Source organism: Salvelinus alpinus, chromosome 6, assembly GCF_045679555.1.
Source record: "Salvelinus alpinus chromosome 6, SLU_Salpinus.1, whole genome shotgun sequence".
Taxonomy (NCBI): Eukaryota; Metazoa; Chordata; class Actinopteri; order Salmoniformes; family Salmonidae; genus Salvelinus; species Salvelinus alpinus.
This window is the reverse complement of record NC_092091.1, coordinates 78,993,357-79,012,576: the sequence shown is the minus strand read 5'-3', so window position 1 is coordinate 79,012,576 and position 19,220 is coordinate 78,993,357. Positions and strand designations below refer to the sequence as shown.

General features: G+C 41.9%; 1 long non-coding RNA gene across 1 annotated transcript; it reads left to right on the top strand.

Moving 5' to 3' along the window:
- The first annotated feature begins 17,256 nt into the window (after positions 1-17,256).
- On the top strand, positions 17,257-18,907 carry LOC139579481 (uncharacterized). Its single transcript, XR_011675763.1, has 2 exons — positions 17,257-17,469; positions 17,696-18,907. It is a non-coding gene; the product is annotated as an uncharacterized lncRNA (long non-coding RNA).
- The last annotated feature ends 313 nt before the right edge of the window (positions 18,908-19,220 follow it).

The following is a 19,220-nucleotide window of genomic DNA, read 5'->3' as shown; positions in this document are numbered from 1 at the left end:
ATAGTCAATTGGATGGGGATTCTTATGGGTTGTAGCCTCAGTGGCGCTGCCCATGATGTCACAAACACTATAATGTCATAGATATAAAGATGAGTCCTCTATCTATCTCTATGGATACAGTCTTTGGGCTCCAACCTACCCTAAGGCGAGACAACACAACAACAATTGGGAGAATTGATGTTTCACGCTGCGTTCATAGCCAAAAAGTGTCCCAGTGTTCAAGAAAATTTGATCTGAGGTAGCCTAGTGGTTAGAGCGTTGGACCAGTAATGAAAAGTTGCTAGATCAAATCCCAGAGCTGACAAGGTGAAAATCTGTAGTTCTGCCCCTGAACAAGGCAGTTAACCCATTGCCGTCATTGTAAATAAGAATTTGTTCTTAACTGACTTGCCTAGTTAAATAAAGGATAAACAAAAAAATTACAAAATGTTTGTCCACTCATACAGGAGTAATAAAGGCTTTTTATTTGTATTTATTTCATTTTGATTTAGCAGGGGGTGCTGCACCACCCTCAGCACCTCTACAAATGTGTTTACATCCCTGTTAGTGAACATTTCTCCTTTGCCAAGACAATCCATCCACCTGACAAGTTTTGAGGGAGCTTGCAATTGGCATACTGACTGCAGCTGTTGCCAGGAATTAAATGTTAATTTCTCTACCATAAGTTGCCTCCAACGTCGTTTTAGAGACGTACGTCCAACTGGCCTCACAATCACAGACAACCACACCAGCCCAGGAACTCCACATCTGGCTTCTTCACCTGCGGGATTGTTGTAGGGTTGGGTGCTGAGGAGTATTTCTGTCTGTAATAAAGCCCTTTTGTGGGGAAAACTCATTCTGATTGGCTGGGCCTGGCTCCCCACTGGGTGGGTCTGGCTGCCAAGTGAGTGGACCTAAACCCTCCCAGGCCCAACCATGGCTGCACCCCTGCCCAGTTAAATGATATCCATAGGTTAGGGCCTAATGAATTTATTTCAATTGACTGATTTCCTTATATGAACTGTAACTCAGTAAAATTGTTGAAATTGTTGCATGTTGCATTTATATTTTTGTATACATGGGAGATGTGAGTTACAGGCTATTACCAAGTGCCTTGTCCTCAGGTAGATGCTACATTAGTATAGCCATTACCAAAAACAAAGAAAACCATCAGAGTTGATACATGTGCATCTAAGTATACTTATGTGGGTGAGTCAACATATTTCATATGATTTAATGCATGTTATTAATAAAGTGTGCTCCATTTTGAAGTAGACATTAAAAAAAACACTTTATTACTTTAAACAAAATGTTGAATCATTTTGAGACTACAGGAAATAGGTTGACTGCTATGTTAAACACTGCAGTCATGGATTGCCTTAGTTGTCAACAGCTTTGTGGCTATTGTAGTCTTTTCACTGTAGAAAAACAGGGATATCTAAAGTCAGATATGGTATAAAAAGCGGGACACCACACTCCCTAATTTATTTGGATTAGGAAGGGGCCACTCGAGTGGACTACTTATTGCGCCCGCCACGCGGCGGGGTCCCAAGTGATGCATTTGCAGATGCTCCTCCCTTCACCCCCCGCCTATCTCCCTCGTCTTACGTCTGGAACAACACCTTAGGCTTCCACCCTTTGATTACATGCTCCAGGCTACACTGAATGCAGCAGGAAAATGATAAGTCAACATGTTTTATAGAAGTGTCAGGTTATTAAGATATGTTTAAAAGTGTCAGGATAAGATATGTTTGATGACTGGCAGGTAGGCTGTGTCACGGCTTCTAGGAGTAGTGGGTGGAGGAGTCAGGCGCAGAGAGCAGAGTTAGTTCAAACGTGGGTCTTTATTCCAGGAACAGAATAACGGTCACGCCAAACACAAGGGCGCATAAATAACCAAGTCCAACAAACAGGACGAAACCGTCTGGAAAAAGGAATCCATAAATCCACACATGAACAGAAAAACAAGCCCGCACAAAAGCAGGCGGGTATACCGGGTTTAAATAGCCCAAAACAAAACCCAAACAAGAAACAGGTGATACTAATCAGACAAAACTAACTGAAACAGAAAAGGGGATTGGTGGCAGCTAGTAGGTCGGCGAGCGCCGCCCGAACAGGAAGAGGAACCATCTTCGGCGGGATTCGTGATAGGCTGATTCTTATTCAAACTGGGAAAGACTTTAGGACTCACAATGTCGTAACAACTGCGATTCCTCTCAGGTAATTTGAACAGTTAAAAATCAAATTGCCCAGATCTCTCATAATGACAGATTGCGCACAAGGAAGTTCACAAAAAGGGTTTTATTTGTTCTTAGCATACATTAAACAATTGTCAAATTAATGTTTTTGTTTTTTACTTCTTGCAACTGCAAAAAATCTGGCAGCGTTCCAGGTAGTATTTTTTTGCAGTTGCGCTGCAAGTCTCAGAAGATTGCAATATAATAATGTCACATGAATGGGTTTCCTGTGACATACTTCTCCAAACGTTGTGAGATCTGATCATTTTCATATGCAGAATAATACAATCTTTCTCTCAATATAGTTGTAGGCCTAATCCCCTCAAATTCAAATCTGGACCTCTAAACCACTGCTTGTTTTTAATTCTTGCCCTTTAATCAAGGACTGATTTAGACCTGGGACACCAGGTGGCTGTCATCAATTATCAGGTAGAACAGGAAACCAGCAGTAGTCCAGTCCTCGTAGGGTAACGTTTGAATACTCCTGGCCCCTAATCAATTGCTATAGCTACACGTGAGGTTAATAGCTGTGCACATAATCCTAATAGGCCTACCTCTTCATGGACTACATTTGAACATAGTCTTATTTTAGGGCAGGGGTATTCAAATCTTGAAATGGTGCTGGTTTTGTTCTACCTGTTAACTGATTGCACCCACCTGGTGTCCCAGGTCTAAATCAGTCCCTGATAGAGGGGGAGAAGGGGGAAAGCAGTGGAACAGGAACTGGTCCAGATTTGGATTTGAGGGTTTTAGGACATGAACTGGTATGGTCGGATTGAACTAAAACATAGTTATTTTAACAATGCTGGTTAAACATCTTGTTGACATTCATCCAAGCACACCTTGACTTGCTTTATACACCCTCACTGCAGAAACATTTTCTCATGAAATCATGTGACTTATAGTTAGAGAAAAGGATTCCTGTTACCGCGCCCTGGTACAAGCAGGATACAAATTATGGACGGACCAAAAATATGACATATCTGTTCGATATTCATCATCTCATTCTCTCTTGTCATCTTTTTGGTTAACCACATCGGAAGATTCTCATCTTTAAGGACATGAACAGGCAGATCAGATTTTAGCAAAGTACAGTGCCATAGTTTTCAGGAAGGTGTACACATGGCACAGGAGGTTGGTGGCACCTTAATTGGGGAGGACAATCACGTGGTAATGGCTGGTGTGTAATTTGTGGAAAGGGATCAATAACATCAGACACATGGTTTCCATTCCATTCGCTCCGTTCCAGCCATTATTATGAGCCTTCCTCCCCTCAGCAGCCTCCTCTGACCCATGGTGATAAGAGGGACAGGAGGCAGACTAAGCCACCCGAAGACAATATCCACTGTTTTCCATCAGATAAATAATAGGCCTATAATGACAGAGTGGAAGACTGCCTATAACAAATTAAACACTAATATTTGTGACCATAATTTCAATAAAATGACTTGCAATATCCTTAATCAAATGATTGATCATACTAGCCTATCATACAGCAGCCATCAGCATATAATTATGAGAGTATGTTGTCTGTGCTGGACAGATACCTTGATTTAAGACACTCTTATTTATATGTACTGTAGCCTATAGTGGTCAATACTCTAAGTCCAGTCCATGTTTTCATTACACTGATAACTGATACACTCATTATTCCACTCCATGTTTTATTCATGTACTAGATAGGTACAGGACTAGTGAACAACCGTGCGAGATTCTCAATTGGACAAAAGTCAGTTCTGTCCTCGACTCCTTCATCCTTCTCCGTGACCCAGAAACAGATAAGTGGTTGGAATGGTCAAGGAGTCAATGTACCTATGTATCCCCACAATGCTTTCAGGAAAGTTCAACAAACGATATCAGACGCCCAATCTCCATTTGTATGATCATAAGATAATACATGAAGAGGGATGTAACAATGTGTATTGGACTTTTACCAATAGCAAAGCAGCAGTGTTTGTCTAAAAGGTTGTACTTTTGTTATTTACAGATTGATATGGGACTAGACCAGTCATTGTCAGGACTGTGAGGCCTCCTCTCTGAGAGTTATAATGAGTTATCATCAGATTGATATGGGACCAGACCAGTCCTCTTCAGGACTGTGAGGCCTCCTCTCTGAGTGTTATAATGAGTTATCATCAGATTGATATGGGACTAGACCAGTCATTGTCAGGACTGTGAGGCCTCCTCTCTGAGAGTTATAATGAGTTATCATCAGATTGATATGGGACCAGACCAGTCCTCTTCAGGACTGTGAGGCCTCCTCTCTGAGTGTTATAATGAGTTATCATCAGATTGATATGGGACCAGACCAGTCCTCTTCAGGACTGTGAGGCCTCCTCTCTGAGTGTTATAATGAGTTTTCATCAGATTGATATGGGACTAGACCAGTCATTGTCAGGACTGTGAGGCCTCCTCTCTGAGTGTTATAATGAGTTATCATCAGATTGATATGGGACCAGACCAGTCCTCTTCAGGATTCTGAGACCTCCTCTCTAAGAGTTATAATGAGTTATCATCAGATTGATATGGGACTAGACCAGTCCTCTTCAGGATTCTGAGACCTCCTCTCTGAGAGTTATAATGAGTTATCATCAGATTGATATGGGACTAGACCAGTCCTCTTCAGGATTCTGAGACCTCCTCTCTGAGAGTTATAATGAGTTATCATCAGATTGATATGGGACTAGACCAGTCCTCTTCAGGATTCTGAGACCTCCTCTCTGAGAGTTATAATGAGTTATCATCAGATTGATATGGGACTAGACCAGTCCTCTTCAGGATTCTGAGACCTCCTCTCTGAGAGTTATAATGAGTTATCATCAGATTGAAATGGGACTAGACCAGTCCTCTTCAGGATTCTGAGACCTCCTCTCTGAGAGTTATAATGACTTATCATCAGATTGATATGGGACTAGACCAGTCCTCTTCAGGATTCTGAGACCTCCTCTCTGAGAGTTATAATGAGTTATCATCAGATTGATATGGGACTAGACCAGTCCTATTCAGGATTCTGAGACCTCCTCTCTGAGAGTTATAATGAGTTATCATCAGATTGATATGGGACTAGACCAGTCCTCTTCAGGATTCTGAGACCTCCTCTCTGAGAGTTATAATGAGTTATCATCAGATTGATATGGGACTAGACCAGTCCTCTTCAGGATTCTGAGACCTCCTCTCTGAGAGTTATAATGAGTTATCATCAGATTGATATGGGACTAGACCAGTCCTCTTCAGGATTCTGAGACCTCCTCTCTGAGAGTTATAATGAGTTATCATCAGATTGATATGGGACTAGACCAGTCCTATTCAGGATTCTGAGACCTCCTCTCTGAGAGTTATAATGAGTTATCATCAGATTGATATGGGACTAGACCAGTCCTCTTCAGGATTCTGAGACCTCCTCTCTGAGAGTTATAATGAGTTATCATCAGATTGATATGGGACTAGACCAGTCCTCTTCAGGATTCTGAGACCTCCTCTCTGAGAGTTATAATGAGTTATCATCAGATTGATATGGGACTAGACCAGTCCTCTTCAGGATTCTGAGACCTCCTCTCTGAGAGTTATAATGAGTTATCATCAGATTGATATGGGACTAGACCAGTCCTCTTCAGGATTCTGAGACCTCCTCTCTGAGAGTTATAATGAGTTATCATCAGATTGATATGGGACTAGACCAGTCCTCTTCAGGATTCTGAGACCTCCTCTCTGAGAGTTATAATGAGTTATCATCAGATTGATATGGGACTAGACCAGTCCTCTTCAGGATTCTGAGACCTCCTCTCTGAGAGTTATAATGAGTTATCATCAGATTGATATGGGACTAGACCAGTCCTATTCAGGATTCTGAGACCTCCTCTCTGAGAGTTATAATGAGTTATCATCAGATTGATATGGGACTAGACCAGTCCTCTTCAGGATTCTGAGACCTCCTCTCTGAGAGTTATAATGAGTTATCATCAGATTGATATGGGACTAGACCAGTCCTCTTCAGGATTCTGAGACCTCCTCTCTGAGAGTTATAATGAGTTATCATCAGATTGATATGGGACTAGACCAGTCCTCTTCAGGATTCTGAGACCTCCTCTCTGAGAGTTATAATGAGTTATCATCAGATTGATATGGGACTAGACCAGTCCTCTTCAGGATTCTGAGACCTCCTCTCTGAGAGTTATAATGAGTTATCATCAGATTGATATGGGACTAGACCAGTCATCTTTAGGACTGTTTGGCCTCCTCTCTGAGAGTTAAAATGAGTTATCCAGAGCAGTAGACTGAGGGTGGTGCCATCCATAAAAAAATATAAGGACGGGTCACCAAACAAGGCCCGAACCCCCAAAACAAAGCACATGTGGCAATTGAAAAGGTATAGTTTTATCTCAACCCAGTCTTGTGGTGCAAAGAAGGTTCAGGTTTAAACCCAGTTGGTCAAAGTCATATAATTGTTTGACACTTAGAAACACTCTTATAAAAAGGGTTTCAAAAGGGTTCTTTGTGGTGGAATAGCATTCTACCAATTTTTTGTTGTTGTTGAAAGAATGGGTTCTTTGATTGTTTGGAAGGCAAAACGGATTCTACATAGAAGCCTTCTGAAACACTGTAGTGCCCTCAAAGCTCATCAATAAGCTAAGGGCCCTGGGACTAAACACCTCCCTCTGTAACTGGATCCTGGACTTCCTGACTGGCCGGCCCCAGGTGGTAAGGATAGGTATCAACACAGCCGCCACTCTGATCCTCAACTGAGGTGCCCCTCAGAGGTGCGTACTCAGTCCCCTCCTGTACTCCCTGTTCACTCATGACTGCACGGCCAGGCACGACTCCAACATCATCATTAAATTGGCATATGACACAACAGTGTCTGACACAACAGCCTGATCAACGACGAGACAGCCTATAGCGAGGAGGTCAGAGACCTGGCAATGTGGTGCCAGGACAACAACCCCTCCCTCAACGTGATCAAGACAATGGAGATGATTGTGGACTACAGAAAAAGGAGGACAGAGCACGGCCCCATTCTCATCGACGGCGCTGTAGAGTAGCAGGTTGAGAGCTTCAAGTTCCTTGCTGTCCACATCACCAACAAACTAACATGGTCCAAGCACACAAAGACAGTCGTGAAGAGGGCACGACAAAACCTATTCCCCCTCAGGAGACTGAAAAGATTTGTCATGGGTCCTCAGATCCTCAAAAAGTTCTACAACTGCACCATCGAGAGCATCCTGACTGGTTGCATCACTGCCTGGTATGGCAACTGCTCGTTCTCCGACCGCAAGGCACTACAGAGGGTAGTGCATACGGCCCAGTACATCACTGGGGCCAAGCTTCCTGCCATCCAGGACCTCTATACCAGGCGGTGTCAGAGGAAGGCCGTAAAAATTGTCAAAGACTCCAGCCACCCTAGTCATAGACTGTTCTCTCTGCTGCCGCACGGCAAGTGGTACAAGAGTGACAAGTCTAGGTCCAAGAGGCTTATAAACAGTTTCTACCCCCAAGCCATAAGACTCCTGAACATCTAATCAAATTGCTACCCAGACTTTTTGCATCCCCCCCCCTTTATGCCGCTGCTACTCTCTTTTATTATCTATGCATAGTCACTTTAATAACTCTACCTACATGTACATATCACCTCAATTACCTCGACTAACCGGTGCCCCCGCACATTGTATATAGTCTCGTTATTGTTATTTTACTGCTGCTCTTTAACTACTTGTTACTTTTAATTCTTATTCATAATCATATTTTTTTAACTGCATTGATGGTAAGGGCTTGTAAGTAAGAATTTCACTGTAAGGTCTACACTTGTATTCGGCGCATGTGACTAATAACATTTGATTTCACACATATTATCCAGATACTATTTGCACGGGTCTAGAGCAGCTTCCTACCAGAATGAGCTTTAGGTGAACTAGATGAACCTGTAGCCATATAACTTCAACAGTATTTAACATGAGATGCTCTCTAAGCTTTACAGGAATATGGTCCCTCCTTTGTGACAGCAACTGTGAGCTTATTACAGTATTATAGACAGTATGTCCTGGGATTTCCTATGATCTTCTATGTAGAAGAACCACTTACCTTCTAACAACTCTTGTGTAGCTTGTGAGCGTCAAGCATGTTACATGTGTGTGAGAGTCTCAGCTTCTCATATGTAGCGTTTAATAGTTTGTAGCTCAAACCATTCTGACAGCTCTACCTAAGTCCCCGTTAATCACACACACTAATGGTTGGTATCAACAGATGCAGAATAAATAGAATCCAATGGTACAACCCAGAAGGCTGTAGCTCAAACACACGTTGCTTAAAAGGGGTTAGAAGTCCAAAATCAAGCCGGCGTTATGGTGGGACTCATTGGGTTAAACTAAATAGATTAGGTTGTGGCAAAATCCGGCACTTAAGTGCGCTGCCACTTTAAAAGCACATGAGCAGTAGGAAGGAGGAGATAAAAGAGCTCGTTAAGCTCTATTGGAGGGGAGCTCTTGTTGGCGCGACAGTTTGGTTTGTGTGTGCTATGCGAAGACGTGGTTGTTCTCATTTGTGACCGCGACAGTTTTTGTTGTGTGCTATGCTGCAGAGGTTTTTTGTTTGTCTTCAGCGTATGTGGTTGTATAGTGTTTGGATCAATCCTCGGTGTGATCGCTCGACGACGTGGTTGTTCTCATTTGGGACCGCGATGGTTATGGATCAAATGGATTAGTAGCAACATTTGTTGCGAAGCGTTCAACTACAACCCAACATACCATCGGACAGTCAGACCGGATACCTGCACCCTCCAGACCACAGCTAAGCCCTCTCTTGTTCTTTTTCTCTTTCTTTTCCCGCTATGTTCCAGTGCTTCACACTGAAACTGACTCTATTTCCTAAGTACATTGAAGTTTCATTGGAACTGGACTAGTGTGTATATGAACACCACCCATTCATACCCTCTGCACTCCTCACCAGGAAGAGAATACAAACTATTGCCAATCCTCTGTGTGATGACTGGTTTCATTCATTATTTTATGAAGTTGCTGTTTATTTGCTCTGCCATTATTGTTATATAAGGTATGCTTGGTGAAGTAGTGTGTATATGAACCCCACACATTCCTACCCTCTGCACTCCTTCACAACAGAGAATACAAACTGTTGCCAATCCTCTGTGTGATGACTGGGTTCATTTGTTATTGTATGAAGTTGCTGTTTATTTGCTCTGCCATTATTGTTATATGAGGTATGCTTGGTGGGGTTACCAAGAATTGTGGAAGGACTGTGATGTGATGTGGGATCTATAGGGTGTTTATTATTTTTTCTCTCCGCTGGCTATCTGGTCAACAGGCTACACTCTAGGCAGTCTCTTCTGTTGATGTGTGTGGGTCTGGTAGTGGTACTCTCGCTGTTCTACTATTCTTTTCTTTCGGCAGGGTTAATACCTGCCTGGCGCCCGAACAAAATCTTCTTTACCTTTCTCTAATACCGCTACAAGGTTATTTTGATCAATGTATTTGATAAATGTTATTTTCCAATTCCCATCCAGGCCAGAAGAGGTTGTCTGTGATATCTGCTCTGAGGTCCAAGCTGTGAAGTTCTGTCAGACGTGCAGTGTGTCCTACTGTGAGACCCACATCAGACAGCACTATACAGTAGCTAAACTAAAGAGACACACAGTGGTGGATGTGAATAGACACCTGGAGGAGAGACTGTCAGGAACACCACAGAGCTCTGGAGGTGTTCTGCAGGACAGACCAGGTGCTGATCTGCAGTCTGTGTTCAGTATCAAAGCACAAAGGACATGATACATCTATGATGGGATGAAACAAGCTGGACACCAGGTAGCCGATTTCCTCCTCATTTTATTGAGTGGATAACTGAATATACTTATTACAGAAGATTATGCATTTGCTAGTACTGTTTATGCAAGTTCAAGCTACAAGCTTTATCATTGCTTGTTTTGCAACATAAACATTTAGTTTTTTCAATGAAAAGATTGTTTCTTACTCTGTTTCCACTGTCAAGACTTTTGATGGAGAGCAACACTCAAGACTTTTGATGGAGAGCAACACCAAAGGTCAGAGACAGTCGCCAGTAAGTGCATGTACAATCAATAATTAACTGACTCAAAAGTAGTGTTTTGAGACCTTAAGTGATAGCTTATAACTTGTGAACAATGATGAACATACAATAAAACAATGATTTGTTAAGATATCATTTGTTTCTCCTTAAATTCAGATATGCATTTGTGTTCGTAAATACAGTTCCAATTGTGTGTTTTTTGTCTCCTGTCATGTCTTCACCAGTGCTGCCCCCTCCTGGTGTCCTGGTGATTTCCAGATCCTGTTGCTGACATCAGACTGTCTCTGAACTGGAGTTCTCCTGAGGGAGTAGAGGGACCACAACAGTTTAGAATTACCTGGGAATGTGACTGAGAAACAAGCTCATCAAGAATGAAATATGTGTATCAGCTTGAAATAAGCAGTCTCCAACCTGGTGAAAAGTATCACTTCAGTGTGGCCACAGAGGGAGAAGATGGCAGACAAAGCAGATGGGTCTCTGCATCTGTATTCATAGGTAAAGAGTTTGATTTTAGTCATGTTGTACTGACATACTTTGTGTTTTAAGAGAGATATTGTTATGGATCTTAAAATAAATCATGATTTATGCTCCAGTGGTTCCACCCAGAGACTTAAAGGTAGACCATTTGAAAGATACCTCCTTCACTCTCCATTGGACCAAGGCTGAAGGGATGGAGAAAGTCCCACAACGCTTCCTCATATCCTACTGCAGCCCAGGAAAAAATCCCTGCACAGAAAATACTAAGGAATGCCACAAAACTGTCTCAAACCTGCAACCTGGGACCGAGTACACCATCAGTGTCTCTACTGTGCTGAACAATGGGGAACAGAGTGAACCTGTCTCTACAACCATCTGTACTAGTAAGAGATCTACCTTCTTATTGCTGTTCATCTGTGTTAATCTACCTCACCTTGTTACAGCTAATATCTTTACCAGTAACCAGAACAGACATTTTGTAACATTACAAGTTAACTTCTGTTGTGACTTCTGTTTTTTTTTAAACTTATTTCTTCCCAAATCAAAAGCAATTACAGACATGTTTATCCCTGGACTTATTCTATTTTTCCTCCTGTAGTATATTTCTGGAGTTAAACTGTAACACTAACAATAATGTATTTTCCCCTAGTACTTCCTGCTCCAGACCAGCTGACTGTTGACCCAGTGGACACCACATCAGCTGCTGTTAGCTGGAACCAGCCACCAGGATTGGACCAAACCCAACATCATTACCAGATCTCCTACCATTGTCCAGGGACAGAACCACACATCACTACCACATCTTCACACAGCATCACTCTCTCTGACCTGCAATGTGGCTCTGAATACTTAGTCACTGTCTGTTCTGGGTTGGAAGATGGGGTGCAAAGCCAAATAGTGTCAATCACCTTGACCACAAGTAAGGACCAAATTCAGAAATAAAAAATGTCATGCAATTTCCAGTCAGATCACTCTGTTTTATATACTAACACCTTCCTTTTCTTGTTTACAATTTATTTTAGAGGTCCCAGCCGCAGGAGACTTGGCTTTAAAGAAGCTGAAATCTACCTCCCTCTCTGTAAGATGGACCACGACTCTCGAACCGGATCAAAACCCTCAGCAGTTCCTCATATCTTACTGCAGCCCAAGAACAGAAACTCAGGCAGCATACCCTGATGACTGTCACAAGACACTCTCTGACCTACGACCTGGTACTCAGTACACCATCAGTGTCTCTACTGTGCTGAACAATGGGGAACAGAGTGAACCAGTCTCTACAACCATCTGCACTAGTAAGGCCTGCACTTGCCGACTTGTCGTAAAATTGTTTCAAAAACTAATATCGGAACCTAGTACCAATTCTCACATATCATAGACAGCAAGCTACTCAATTTACTAGTGGGGGTGGAAGTGGAACAATCTGAACTAGTGGAAATGTTCTACTTCAAGCCCCTCCTTGTTTAGTCTAAAGAATCAGTGAGTATTAACTAAACGTGTAGGCCTCCTTGTTTAGTCTAAAGAATCAGTGAGTATTAACTGAAAGTGTAGGCCTCCTTGTTTAGTCTAAATAATATGTGTATTAACTGAGTGTAGGCCTCCTTGTTTAGTCTAAATAATCAGTGAGTATTAACTGAAAGTGTAGGCCTCCTTGTTTAGTCTAAATAATCAGTGAGTATTAACTGAAAGTGTAGGCCTCCTTGTTTAGGCTAAAGACTCAGTGAGTATTAACTGAAAGTGTAGGCCTCCTTGTTTAGTCTAAAGACTCAGTGAGTATTAACTGAAAGTGTAGGCCTCCTTGTTTAGTCTAAAGAATCAGTGAGTATTAACTGAAAGTGTAGGCCTCCTTGTTTAGTCTAAAGGATCAGTGAGTATTAACTGAAAGTGTAGGCCTCCTTGTTTAGTCTAAATAATCAGTGAGTATTAACTGAAAGTGTAGGCCTCCTTGTTTAGTCTAAAGGATCAGTGAGTATTAACTGAAAGTGTAGGCCTCCTTGTTTAGTATAAATAATCAGTGTATTAATTGAAACTGTAGATCTCCTTGTTTCTTAAATGTTTCCACTGATTCATTAAGTTATCATTCATTTGCTTGAAGTGTATAGTCTATAGACCACAAATGTTAGTCGTTGGAGTCCAGAAGCAGTGTGAAACTAAAAATGCAGCTTATTGTATTGACTTATAGAGAAAGAGAACCTCTGCAAAATTGACTAATCTTGAGAAATGTTTCAGTAAAATAGTTTTCCCTCAACAAAATGAAAGCCTACTAACATGGGTGATGCCGTCCATTCTTCCTCTCACATTGTGTAAGGAAAAATATGACAGACTGCATAAAGGTCAAAGGTGAGGTGAATGGGCAATTGGTCACTGTTATCAAGACTCTAGGTGTGTTTGACACCAACTGTACCAAAGGGGAGGCAATGATAAAGATATCAAAGTGCATCTTTTTGTCTGCTCCTCGTCCCCATGTGTTGCTGATTGTGATCCAGCTGGGTAGAATCACACCTGAGCAGAAGGAAATACTGGAGATCATTCAGACAACCTTTGGAGAATGGGCTGCAAACTAAACAATGGTCCTATTTACCCACGGAGATCGTCTCAAGGGAACGTCAATTAAAGACCATGTGGATGATTCTCCAGATCTTCAACATTTCATAAAACAATGGGGGATATCATGTCTTCAACAACAGAGATCAGAATCCCTCTGGTCATTAAGCTGCTTGAGAAGATAAACAAGATGGTGAAAATAAATGGAGGAAGATACTACACCAATGAGATGTTACAAGAAGCTGACAGAAAAATTGAAGAAAATAAACAGGATCCTGAGAGAGAACAAAGAGAAAAGACGCAAAGAGATGGAAGAACTGAAGGAAAAGTTTGAAGGAGAGCGTCTAATGGAAGAAGAAAAACATGAAAGAGAAGCTACAGAGCAAGCTGAAACATATGCATCATCTTCTAGCTAGATTGGTGCTATAACTGAAGCAGTTTCTGGACCAGTTGTTGGAACAGCTGTTCGGGCAGTTGTTGGACCAAAGGTCGAGTCGGTGTGGGGGGAAGTATTGGAGCTAGAGTAGTAGATAGATGCAGGACTCAATGAAAGAGTCCATAGTTAACAGCGCTGTACATTGTACAAATTGTTTGACTTTATTATTTGATATATTCATATATCAGTCAATGTTCTGACTTTACTTAGTGTCTCTGCCTTGCCTGTTCCTGTTTACTGCTGGAGAACAAGCCTGTAACGGCAGCCTTCCTCCTCTTCAAGAGAAGAGGAGGTGTAGCAGGGATCGGACCAAGACGCAGCGTAGTTGGTGCTCAACATATTTAATAATACGAACAACGTGAACACTTACAACAATACAAAATAACAAATGTGGCAAACCGATACAGTCCTAGCTGGTGCAGAGAAAACACAGAGACAGGAAACAACCACCAACAAATCCCAACACAAAACAAGCCACCTATATATGATTCCCAATCAGGGACAACGATTGACAGCTGCCTCTGATTGAGAACCATATTAGGCCGAACACAGAAACAGACAAACTAGACACACAACATAGAATGCCCACCCAGCTCACGTCCTGACCAACACTAAAACAAGCAAAACACACAAGAACTATGGTCAGAACGTGACAAAGCCACTACACCAATGAGATGTTTCAAGCGACAGAGTGGGAAGTAGTAAAACAAGGGAGATACTGTGAGTCTGTAATATTATTCATTGTTCTGACTGGTTGGTTGATTTCATTTCAAAATCTCAGCATTCTTTTACAAAGTTCATGTAACATTTCTCTTGATTCATCTACTTAATATCAAACGAACAAAGATGTACACACTTTATCATTTAGGGCTTTTTAAAACAACAATTGTTTGTAAGAAAATAAATACATAACTTTTTGAATAACTTTGTGTTAAAAGTATGGTGTTTGTTGCTATGTCAATTAAAATATGTATGAACAAAGACAAAGTGAAATAAAGGGAGGGAGGGAGAGAATAAGTGATCTAATTCCAGCTCTGTGACCACTCTTCATATCATAAACGCATTTAATATAATGATTATTGGGTCTCTGTACCTAAAAGAAAGCTTCCCTGAGCTCCTTCACTCCTATCATGTCTGCCATCATCGAAAGACCCATGAGCTCCACAAAGTCATCTGCCTCTACCTGGAGGAACAAAGGAGTATTTACAACTGTCACGGGGACGACTAAAAGATTATACGAATACTGTATAACCATTTGTGGTTTCAGGGTGGGTGAAAACAGAGTTGGTTGCTGAGGAATCGGTGAGGGTAACCAGAAGGGGTAATTGTTTGTGTTTCTGCTGATCAGAGGGAGAAGGCGCTCGGCTGTAAACGAATGGGGGCAAGAAATGTGAATTGTTTCGCTCTCAAGAAAAGGGTGCAATTGAAAGGAGTGATTACTGGGGTAGCAGTAAATGTAAAAGTTGACCAACTGAAGAGAAAGATTCCCGGTGTTTGTGATGCTCGTTGTTTGGTGCGACGTGGTGAAAGTGGTGAAACAGAAGAGTCATTGCTTGTTCCTTTGAGTTTTGATGAGTCTTTGCCCGACAAAGTGATGTTAGGATATATAAGTTATCCTGTACGAGCTTTTGTGCCAAATACTTTACATTGTTACAGGTGTCAAGTGTATGGGCATGTGGCAGCAGTGTGTAGGAGGGAGGATCCTAGGTTTGAGAAGTGTTCAGAAGGGCATGAGACAAAGGAATGTGTAGCATTGGGGAAAGTAGTGGTGCCCATGGGGCTGGGGATCAGAAATGTCCCGTGCGAGAGAGACAGGTTGAGGTTTCCAGGGTTAGAGTAGTGCAGAAGTTGTCGTATGCTGAGGCAGTGAAGAAAGTAGAGGAAGATGGATCAAGGGGGAGGGATCCTGAGGAGTGGTGTAAGTAGTAGATCTGTACCAGTACAGAGAGATAAGCCAACGTTTTACCTCATGCATAAACAGAATATGAGGAATATATCTTCCTATTCTCACTGCTGTCCATGGCATTCATTTTAGACGAACATGGTCCATTGTGATTGTCTGAGACTGGAGCTCCAACCTGTAGGACTCTACCAAGGTCTCCAGAGGGCACTGTTGACTGGACTCTTCTCTTTGCTGATGCTGTGCTGGGGAGCTGAGCTGAGGCAGGTCACTCTCCATTCTGTTCTTATCAGAGGATGGCTGCAGACTGGAAGTTGCTCAGCAGTTCTCTTGGACTGTGTCTTCACCTCATCCTTGGAGAGGAAGTGCACAATCTCTTGGACACATCTGGAGTAACCCTGATTGACAGGTGCTGAACAGGAGGAGGAGCTTGTTTGAATGTTAAATGATAAGACAGAGGCATTGATGTGAGTAACCAGTCTTGTTCAGTACATTGCAATACCCACAGGTTTCTCAAGCACACCGGTAAAAAGTGCTGTGTGCTGTTGTTCCCTTCATCTGTGTTTGTTTCAATGGAGTGCACTTTACCCTCCTTTCTCTTGCTTTTCATGCAGACCCTTGCGAAGTGATTAGCTGTACCACAAGATTTGCATATCTTTCCATAGGCTGGGCAGTGTTCTTTTCCCTTTCTGTGAGAGATGCCACAATATCGGCACGTTTTGGGGTTGTCTACTGCAGAGTTGGCTGTAGTATTAGCATTAGCTGTGGCAAACATAGGCGGAAATCCCAGGGGGGACGGGGGGGACACGACCCCCCCATCCTGGGAAAAATATGATTTGTCCCCCCCAATCTATCACTGTAAACATAACTATGTAATTTCAATAATATTAATAATACGCAATGAAAGCAGTTGTGTTGATTATAGACACTTAATAGCGCCTTTTTAAGTTTCAAAAGATTGCGACCACCCCGCCCTTTGCCTCACAATGGTTTGATCCACTGCCAGTTCTTTAGCTGGCAAGGTAATAGAGGGTTCGTATCTACTGTCCGAAAGGCACATGTACGTAACTGACGTGAGGTTAATCCAGTCAATCGCGCCATAGCAATGTTTACATTTTTATGTTGGCAGGGTTCACACACTAGCTGAATTTGCAGAGCTAGCGCGCAAACTAAAGCAAACATTAACTAGCAAGCTAGCTAGTACCTATTCCATTTATGTGGCGTCGTCAAAGATGGAATCTTTGCTATCGTCAATTTATTCCAAGATCAGCATGCAGCTTTAGTGCTTCAAAGTCCCTGTGATAAGGTTAGCTATAAACTGAAGTCCAAACTGAACAGAACTACACTCTCTTATACCATTGTCTTAAATATATTTAATGGTCTCGTTGCAAAAGCTAAATTGTCGCTAGTGAACTTTTTTACATTTATTTTATTTCACCTTTTTTTTTTTTAAGATTATAGCAAACACCACAGAAACGGAATTGGTGCTCGCTAGCTTTACAAATTCAGCTATTGTTGGAAGCCAGCCAATATGAAACAAACTATATTAAAATTTGAAAAGGTTGTAGCATATGTTGTGTAAATGTGTGTGTGTGCAGCTAGACCGGCCAGCCAGCCAGGTAGAAAAATGGAATACATCAGAGTATTTTTCAGTACACCAAAACGCAAAGTAAGAACTCTAGTAGCCTAATATCTCAAAGACGAGTTGATAAAATGTTCATAAGAAAGAAGTGAAATGCTAATGGAATGTTTCACAATGATGTCATTAGGCAGAGCAGGCAACAGATGGCACACAGACAGCAGAGCTGGGGACAGATAGGCAGGGACAGACTGGCAGAGACAGGGAGTCTCAGGTAAGTTTGTTGAGTCTTTGTTTGGCAACATTATGAAAGGTTCTCAATTTTTTTTACTTGTAAAATAGGGACATAATTGGAAAATGCCATGGATACCCCCGCTCTCAACTTAAACTGATGACTGAACTAAGATTTGTTTATGGCAATGGTATTGCTGTTGTGATTAATTGTGTAGTTTTGGGTACCGGTAGTTAGGAGTACGGCAAACACCTTATTTCTTTTCTAGGAGACAGACTGAGTCTGTGAGGGTGGTGAAAGGGAAAGAGCCAGGGAGAGAGACTTCAGAGAACAATGTCACAGCCACGGCAGGACCAGGTGTCACCCTTGTTGCCAGCAGCACCAGTATAGGGGACAGTGGCACAGCATTGTCCAGTTACCTCAGTGATGGCACAACCATATCAGCCACACCCACAATTTTTGAACCGCAAACTCTTGCCAACAGAGTGTTGACGTTTCAAGAGGCCCCAAAGCACAGAATGAAATTCTGAACATCATGGCCAATACAATCATTCGAGGCATTGCAGCTGAGATTAGGTCTCTTCCGATTGTACAATTTTTTATTAATTGTTGATGGTACTCAAGATGTCTCTGGTGCTGAACAGGAGAGTGTCTTTTTGCATTATGTTGACCATGACCTTGTCCCTCACGAGGAGTTTATTGGGCTATACAGGGTGTCGGAGACAACAGGCGAGGGCATTGCGAAAGTGGCAACTGAAGTGTTGTTGAGGCTCAATTTGCCCATGTCTGGCTTACGTGGGCAGAGTTACGATGGTGCCTCAAACATGGCAGGAAAATACACAGGTGCACAGGCAATTGTGAGAAGGCAGCAGCCATTAGCCCTCTATGTCCATTGTGGAGCACACTGTGTAAATCTGATTACACAGGCTGGCTGCTCAGCCTCCCCACTGATCCGGGATTCCCTTTCTTGGGTCCATCAGTTAGGTGTCCTCTATGGCCAGTCAGGAAAGTTTAAGAGCATGTTTGAATCAATTGCCACGTCCAAAGAAACACATCTGCCCACCCGGAAACCCCTATGTCCAACAAGGTGGACTGTGCGGAATACTGCTATTAGAGCTGTGCTAGGGCAGTATGAGCGGGTACTAAGCAGCCTAGAGGAGAGTAGTTTTTAGTACATGACAGTACACGACAGTACACTTACAAATTATTTATTTCATGTTATTTTATTTAAAATTGCATACTTTGTGCGACATACTTGTCCATAGCTGCTGTTTGAAGAGTTGAGACACTGACTGAAGGATATTTTGTTTGATTTATTTGGGTTTTTCATTGAAGTAGTTATTTTGCTTTTAGAACTGTACTTATTTTAAGCTTTTTGTTCTTGTAAAGATATTGTAGTAGACTCAGGCCAGTGGCACATTTAATGACTATATAAATGTATCAGAAAAAGTCAAATTAAAAGGTCAATTCAATACGGAGACTAACTTTGTGATGGTTCTCAATGGAGATTATTTTAGATGAGATCACACCATGTTCATTGTATTTATGAAAACTACACCCATACAGTGTACAGTACCATTGCTACCTACTGGCCTTTCTTGATATTGCTAGTTGTAAGTACGAATACCTGCATACATACTGGACTGGTAAGGAGCAATGCTATAACTATTATTAATAGTAGTATTATAATGATTTAAACATTTGAACAAGTTGGTTAAACCCTTCAGTTAACTACTGTACCTATCAATTATTCAGTTGTAGGAATTATGGTTCCTCAATATACATTTAACATA